The sequence below is a fragment of the Chamaea fasciata genome, unplaced genomic scaffold, assembly GCF_029207755.1.
Source record: "Chamaea fasciata isolate MVZ Bird 193981 ecotype frontalis unplaced genomic scaffold, bChaFas1.0.hap1 SCAF_10, whole genome shotgun sequence".
NCBI classification, from domain to species: domain Eukaryota; kingdom Metazoa; phylum Chordata; class Aves; order Passeriformes; family Sylviidae; genus Chamaea; species Chamaea fasciata.
In genome coordinates this window covers 19,710,796-19,719,464 of record NW_027094095.1, presented here as the reverse complement: position 1 = coordinate 19,719,464, position 8,669 = coordinate 19,710,796, and the positions used below count along the sequence as shown (strand labels likewise).

At 38.6% G+C, this 8,669-nt stretch overlaps 1 protein-coding gene across 1 annotated transcript in view; it reads left to right on the top strand.

The window, feature by feature from the left end:
• Positions 1-8,339: 8,339 nt before the first annotated feature.
• Positions 8,340-8,669, top strand: part of ADGRL2 (adhesion G protein-coupled receptor L2) — a 313,675-nt gene continuing 313,345 nt past the window's right edge. Inside the window, exon 1 of the mRNA XM_066192572.1 lies at positions 8,340-8,489. The gene's annotated coding sequence lies outside the window, so the exon portion shown is untranslated. The remainder of the gene's footprint in view (positions 8,490-8,669) is intronic.

Genomic DNA, 8,669 nt, shown 5'->3' with positions numbered 1-8,669 from the left:
ACTCCAAGTGATTTTAGCAGCTCCGGTGGGGCTAGTTATGGTGTGAATTATTACTCAGCGTGAGTAAGGAGATCAGAACTAAGCCTAGATATGGTCAGAAGGAAAGAGGGTTTTGTCTGATTTGTCTGTGATAGATCTGCCCTGCTGCTAACTCCCTGGTCTTTCATTTAGTTGCTTTTTAGAGACTTTTGTTAAGACGTTCAAGGAGCCCTGAGAGGACAATTGAGCTTTTATGGGTTTTTTTGCAGAAGCAGGAAGAAAGAATCAAGTTGCTGGTTTTCTGTTGTTGTCGATTTATTTTCTGCTTATCCTGCAACCAATTTTTTTAAAAAAATTATTTTAAACCCCAAAATCAACAAAACAAAAACCCCAAACAACCAAGTAATGTAAATTTGAGGAAGTTAGATGATGAGCTTCAAGGTTGATTTGCAGATAAAGATTTCCCAAGTATACGACATTATGATCAGCTCTTGCAGCAAGGACGGCTTTTGTTTTCTAAGAGAAATGATTTCCATGTGAGCTTGTCTCAGTTCAGAAAGGTTTAATAATTAGAAAAATCAGATTTCTTTCACAAGATGCTATAAAAATTAAGCAAACTAGTACAGACTGTTAAAGCTAGTGGGCCACTTGCTGGGCTCAGTGGTACAAAATAGACCTGGAGGCTTCCCTCAGGCAGCCTCAGGGTCCAGCTTTGCACAGGGAGAGCTCCTGGCCAAACTCCAGCTGTGCCTGTGAATGAGCCCCTGGGACCAGCCCACAGCAGGCTGTGCCTTCCTAGCACCCTGCTCTGGGAGAGAGCTCCAGTTCTGGCAATAGAAACTGCTTCTCTTCACCAGAAACTCTCTCTTACTCTCTTGTCCTTTCTGGTGCTTGTTTTAAATAGTTACAGCAAACCAGAGAATCTGTGCTGCAAGATGGTCAAAAGAATTTATGGCCTTTGGAGCCCATGGGACTAAGTTTGCTCAGGATCATGCCCTTAGTTAGCATCCTGCAGCAAAAAGGCCTAGAGTTTAGTAAGGGAACTCTCTCAGGGATTTATAGTATTGATGACTGTAACCAAGCCTGGCAGCCCTTGGATCTTACAGCTCTCTCTGGGCCTAATCAAAGGCCATTGACGTAAACTAAAACATTTGACTTCAGAGAGCTGTGGATCAAACTCTGCGTCTACGCTGGCTGGGTTTGCCTTCCCCTCAGACACAACCTCACTTTAAATTCTTTTCTTCTGACAGGCCTGTAGCCTCATACCTCTCTCTTAAGCTGGGAAGGCATTTCACAGCTCTCTAAAATGCCCAGAAGTGACTTTTCCCTTCTCATGGTGCAGTTTCACATTATACTTAATTCAGTGTAACTGCTGCCTGATCCCAAAAGTCCCATCCCTGTTTTACTGATATCAAGTTTAAAGATCATATAATCCTGGCAGGATGGCTTGACACAAAATTAACCAAGTCCAAGCAAGACACATCCCCTCTGTGTCATTTGTGTCCCTCCACCCCCACAGAACAAACCAAGCCAAACCAAACTAAAACCTAAACAAACAAACAACACTAACCAAAAACCAAAACACCAAACCCAAAATGCCACTGTTCTCTCAGCAGTTTTCCACATTTGCCAGGGATTAGTGTAATGTGACTCTGTGCTATGAGTCTCAAAAACTCTGCCAGGGGCATTACATAAAAGCAAAGTTAATTTGCATTAAGGCAGAGAACCCAGACAAAGAAAACATTAAGAAGAATTCAAATGAAAATGATACGAAAGGTATTATTACCAACATACAAGGTCTAGTCCAGAAGTATTAATTAGATACTGATACAAAGATAATGGTTAAAATGGATATTACAAGTGTGAAAACTACCCATAATTTATGTTATTATACTTAATGTGATTCTCCTCTTACCTTTCACTCAACCCAGTTAGCCGTCAGTCAACATTTAGCATCTTGTTGGAAAGAGTTAGTTCTTCATTTTCAACCAAGTGTTCCTGGGCCACTGCAGATCTAATGTCACAGTAAACAGGGAATGTTTCTCCTTTCTGTCCTCTTTCTCCTACGGACCCTTCAAGAAACACTTGAAAGGTGTTTCCTTTCAAGTCCATAGTCTTTGTTAACAAGCTGGTTTTTGCTGCATTCTTTTGTCCAGACATTTATGCATAAATAACTTCAGGTTTACATGATTAGCTTAATTTTGTTTTCTTCACTTTAGATATGAACTCATTTTCATTCCTTTCTTTTAATTTAGATGGTGTAAGTGTCATCTACTCCCATATTATTCCCATTCCAAAGCATACACTTGAATCTCACTTAAAGTCTTGAACTCTTTTATTTCAGGTATGCATGTTTTGAAAATAAAAACTCATAAAAGGACTACAGTAACTATTATTAACCTCCAAATTCCAACATATCTTCGTACCCCTATTGGGAGTCTATGCTAATGTTCTCAGTTTCCCTTGACACGGTAATGAGGAATTCTCCCTGTGTGTTCTCTCTTCTCCTTGGCTTGAAAATTAAAGCTGTGTCTTTAGCTGCAAGATGTGCAGCGCATCTTTCTGAAAGATAAAGTTTATATCAGATTCAAGCTACCCAGCTGTTTCAGAGCTCTCCTTTTATGGCCGGGTTTTTGGATTTTTTGAGTGGAAGCTGACTTGCATATCAAAATTCATATTAATTGTAACTTTTAGTGATACTTAATAGCAGAAATATTATTATTTGTCTTACAGTCTGATTTACTATTCAATTTTTCTAAATTTGAGAATGTGTTCAAATTCCTGTGGCAAAAATCACTCAGAAAATAAGAAGCTACTTAAAACAAATGAAAGAAGAGTTCATTTTGAATGCTGGAGGTGAAACAGTTACCCCCATAAAGCTCATGAGCATCCTGACTGCTTCCCTGCAGTGAAATATCTTATATTTGCCAGTTTTTGTAGTAGTGGCTTGTTCTGCTCTGATGTAAATGAAATGTGTGATGTTAGAAGCTAAGTCACTTAGGTATTGTCACTCTGAGAAAAGGAGCTGCTAGAGTCTTTTTGAAAAGATTCACAGGTGATGAAAGAAATCTGCAGAGAGATCCAAACTCACCAAGAAAGAAGCAGGTTTTTTACTTAGCATATCTTTTTCACTTTGTACCTTCTGTGTTGACTGTGACCAGCACAAGTCCTCCCATTTTCATCAGGGAAGCTAAAAGTTTGGTTTTTATGCTGTGTAACATAGCTTCTTATTCAGGTAAATGGAAAGATATATTGCAATGTCTTCTGCTGAATTGGTTGGAAGAAGCTGAGGTCCTTGCCACTCACTCCTTGCCTTTTGAAAATCTCAGCTGTGTGGTATTTGTGCACTCATGTCTCTGGAATATAACATCAGAGAGAAAAAGCACCAACTCTCAAAATGTGACTTACCATCATTCTTCCTTGAGAATTAGTTATTCCTTTGTCTTGCTTTATGAAGTAAGTTAATACGAATAGGAATTTTCTAGCAATGTACTGTTTAAAAATATATGGGTGGACTTATAAGATCAGAGAATCTCTATCTGGAGTATAAATGTGTGGGAAGTGTAAAAATTTTTCCTTCTTTTTTTTGTATTTTAGATCTGGAAATGTCTGTATAAATACAGTAATCCCATTGTTTACAGATCCATCTGGGACCTCCATAGACAAAAAAGGTCAGGGAAGCACCAAGGCTGGTGGGAGTAGGATGAGAAATCCGTGCTTTGCAGAGGGCCTTTCTTATATTCTTTTGCTTCCATTGTCAAGCTCAGTGACTCTGTCCTTACAGGAAGAACAAGGATATCTTTATACAGATGTGGAAGCCCCCCAAAGACTGGATTTTGTCTGTACCATCAAAGAAGAAAGTTGTGCAGTGCTGACTTTAGATATGTAGTGGGTTGATCTTGGTTAGATGCCCACTAAGCCACTCTCTCTCTCCTTCTTAACTGGACAGGGGAGAGAAAATAAGATGGAAAACAGCTCATAGGTTGAGATAAGGCAGTTTACTAGAGAAAAAGCATGCACAAGCAACAAAAAACCCAAGATTTTATTCCTTACTTTCCATCAGTAAGTGATGTCCATGCATTCTCAGAAAGTAGGTCTTCAGTACAGGCAGTGGTTGCTCTGGAAGGCAAATGGAAATAACAAATGACCCTCCTTCCTCCTCCTTTTCTTAGCTTTTCTCTCTGAGCTTACATATATGACCAATGTCATATGGTATGGAATATCCCTTTGGTCAGTTTAGGCCAGTTGTCCTAGCTGTGTGCCCTCCCAAGGTTTTGCCCAGCCTGCTGGTGAGGCGGGAATGTTGGAGAGATGGCTCTGATGCTGTGCCAGCACTGCTCAGTAGTGGCCAGAACACCGCCGTGTTATCAACAATTTTCTAGCTACCAGTGCAAAGCTCAGCACTGCGAGGGCTGTGCTATCCATCTCAGTCAGACCTAACATAAGATGTGAACCCTGTAGGCTCAGCAGCACTTTCACATTTAGCTCCAGATAGTAGGACATTCAACTCTGTTGACCTGGTGATGTCACAAGCTCCCTGTCAAGTTTCCAGCTTTTCTCTATCTGCTCTTTCCTACTGATATATTTTCTCAGAATCTGGGAGAATGTAAATAAGGGAATAGATGCTGTTGCAGAGAAAAAACAAGAAGATATTCCCGAAGCCTCTTGCATTTCCCTAGGACAGCTCTAAGCACTTTGGCCTGCTCACACCATGTGCACAGAGATCTTTTCAAGGTCACAGCACCTCCAAAATACCAGCGCTCCTGCCATGTCAATACCAACCACTTGAATTCTTGGCTACATCACCGAGGAAAAACTTGAACCAGTGACTTCTCTGTCACATGCAATATAGGCCAAACACGCCCTCATAAAAATCCCAAACACTGTCATCAAACTCTAGAGACTCTTATGTTCTGTGGGCTGTGGCCCTGGCCTGGGAAATTTATGACCTAGGCTCAGCTTCATCTTCTGCCAAATTCAGTATGAAAACTCCTCAGAATAGAGCATACCCAGCAGGCTACATTGAGTATCAAAACAACTGCTTTAATGCTATTTTGTTTCTGCAGATCTTTGAAAGGCTTTTTATGTGCTCAAAGGAGGGCAACAAGTTGCAAAACCTGAAAAAAATTATTTTCTATCTTCCCATCAGTTCTAATTACGTGACCTTTCTCAAAACAGGTGCTTTCTCAGAAGCCATGGTAGTGGCTAAAGACATGGAAACTAATTTTTCCACAGAGCTAATTCTATTGCTGAAAGACTCAGGTTCACTTTCAGTGATTTTCACTTGATTCTACATATCCCCTGCTGAATAAATAAGCAGAGGAGGTATCTTCCTTGTTAAAAGGTTTTCTGTATCTCCTTATTTACAGGGATATGGAATTAGTGCAACATTTGCCTTTCTCAGAAATAAAATCCTGAGCCAGAAGATTTGCAAGTTGCCTTGTTTTTACTGATTTTTATAGGAAAAAAAATTCTTAAAACTCATTTTTTGAGTGTAAATTTCACTGTTAAATGCAGATGAGAGCACATTATGAGATTTCCCAGTGTATTTTGCTCTCCTTACCTGATTCCCCTGGGTCTTTTGAAACCATGTATTGTATTCATAACTTCTAAAAATCCTTCCTTTGAAAGTTTGCTTAGTGTTTCCTTTTTCTTTTAATATAATAAAGTTGTTTGGTTTGGGGTTTTTTTAATTACCTTTATGCCAATGTGTACTATGAGTGTACGAAAAGCTCTATCAACTTCTTTCTGTTTGCAATTTTATTCTGAGGTGGTTGTTCCCAAAGCTATCCTGAAATTTCTCCCTCAAGACAAAACAAAATTTTCTCGTTAGGTATAGAAGAGTACTGTTTATTATCCAAAATTAAATATTCCCAGGAGAAATACTGTCTCATATGCAGAATACTGCATTTTGTCATCCTAAGAGAAAGGCATCCAGTCTCTCTTCTAGCTCATATTGTAAAAAGGTGAGCTTTACGACTTAGTCATTGGGCTGGGTTTCATAAATCATAGAAGAGCACATTGAAGGGGACCTGCATGTTGCCTGTAACCCTTTATTCTGTTCCATGCTGCTTCAAACACTTCCTCAAGCTCTGAATTTTAGGTAGGAGGAGGTAGGAAAATAAAACTGAGCCTTGCACTCAGAAGGGCATCAGGTCTGACATTCCTCTGCTGAGGATCAACCTGCCAGGCAAGAGGCCAACCAGCAAGACAGGCTGGCTTTGGGGCTCTTGTGGGCTAGGAACACTTGGTATGGCAATGGAGCAGCACCTTACATCTACCTTCTGTAAAAGAAATTGTTTCCCATTTTGATAAGTGAGGGATATTTCCCATTATTTCCGACTAACTAAACTTGTGGGGTAGTAGAAGGGAAGGTGTAACTTTTAAGGGGAAAAATGGTCCCCATTTTCTAGAAGGAGCACAATAAATTAATTGTCTTCTATTTCTTAAAAATCTGTTCACACATTTTTAAAAAGCAAAGGTGTATCTACAGCAGAAAAATGCAATCGTAATCTTTAGCAAATTCTAAAGCCAGTATGGTTAAGCTGCAGACATACACATCTCAATCACACTATCTTTTAGTGAAATAATCTAAGCTTTCCTTCACTGTATGAACAGATAAAGAGTACTGTGCTTTTCTTTTGTTATTAAATCGTGTCTAAAACTGTAAAATAACACACTGAAATAAGTTAAATCTATTCTTGAATTATTAAAAAAAAATCTGCATAAAAGAAGCTGTCCTCTAAGGCCTGTAAGTTTAGTGCTGACATGACTCTTTTATATGGCCCATTCAAGATCGATGATAAAAGAAAGTAGCTCTTTTTCTGTGTTGGAGATTCTTGAAAAAACATAATTTTAAAAAATAACTACGTGCTTTAACCCTTGAGGAAATGTCTTTCTCATATTGTATTGTTTCAGGCATGGAGACTTTTAATACAACTATTGCAGACCAAAATATTAAGGAAAGCTGTTGAACCTCAACCTCTCCTTTTCCCCCACTCCTTGAAAACAGAACATTTCTAAATAAGTGACCACTGTGCAGCATTCACCACCTTAAGGTACTCTGCAACTTCTGATGAGTTTCAGCTACTTTTTAACTCTTCTTTCTCTGTACAGTACCAATCAATGCATTTAAAAATGGCTTGCCTCATATGGCCTATTGCAAAATTGTTAAATGAATAAATGACATTGCCATTAGCGTTCAGTTATAAATACATTTGAATTTTAAACTGAACATATGCTACTTCTCTGCATGAAACTACTAGCTTTTTCTTGCAAAAACTATGCCACAGACCCAGGCATGCCATAGTAATAAAACTTCGGATTGAGGATGTCAAAGCTCTTTAAAGATGGTATCACTATCTGAATTTGATTCATTAGATACTAAAGAAGTTTCTTACTTGAGGCTGCACAGTGATCAAAACTGATACAAGAATAGAGCTCCTCTGTCTTAGCTGTGATCTTGATTTAGTTCCTCCTTTACTACTGTGGGTATCAATTTCAAAATAAGCTTTTATTTATAGGTTTGGTTTTTTGTTGCGAAGCTGTTGTTAATTTTGTTTCCTTTGATAATATTAAATGTCTTCTATCTCAGCTTAAAATCAAATTTCTGTAGCCAATTTAGGCTGCAGAATTCCTTGAATACTCAGTTATTTGTAACTCTAGTTTCACAACTCTCCTCCCCCATAACCATTACATAATCATTTCTCCCAATAAAATACTTTTGATCAGATCAGAAATGTATGAAAGACTAGAAGATATTTCTTGGCTTCAAGACACATGCAAATCACTTATTTAAGAGAGAGCCAGAGATAAGATAAACAAGTTTAAAAAAAAAAAAAAAAAAAAAAAAAAGGAGAAGTAATGAAACACTTGCCTGCTTAATTTGGCAAAGAGTAAGTCTGGAGTTGTAATTGAATATCAGGCATGACCAGATGAGAAAGTAAAAGAGGGAGGTGGATGCAAAGATTATGTAGAGATGGGGACACTTTGCTCTCAGTTCAGTTTGTGGAAATACATGCTTAGCCTGAAATAATGCTAAATCCTGAAGTAACTTTGCTAAATCCAGTGGGAACTTGCATGCATTACCTCGAAGTCTAAATTCTCTGTGTTGATTTCCAAAGAATGTCTCCAGATATGAATGAGGATAGCGGAAAGGAAAGTTTGACCAGAATTTTCCAGATGATGATGAGAGGGTTTTAACTGTGTTTTGTTTCACAGCAAGTGATGAGGGAGTTTTAATCTGCAGTGGCTAAGATCAGTTTGAAACCATTTGCAGCTGAGTATTGGCCATCACTTTGAAATTTAAGAGAAACCAAACATATTTCAGGAGATTTATTTCAATCACAGATACAAAACAATGGGGTCCCATGGCAAGCTGGGAGTCTGCTCCTTTTAAAGGAGCACATGCCACTTCAAGGAAAAAAAAGCATGAAAGGAAGCAGTGGTGTGCAAATCAAAATAACCCCTTTGTCTTTCTCTCTGGATCCATGCTTGGGGAAGAATAGAGTGTAGGGGAAGAATTCAGACCTGTCTTTGTTCAGTCTCCAAAGGCAACTACTATCTCTCTGGATGAGAAAGAAATGTAGTTTTAATGATGGTGGAAGCCTTCCTTTATTTTCATGATCAATACAGGCAGTTGGCAAAAATGCTCTCATCAAATAACTAATTGTTGGAAGATTAAGAATTAA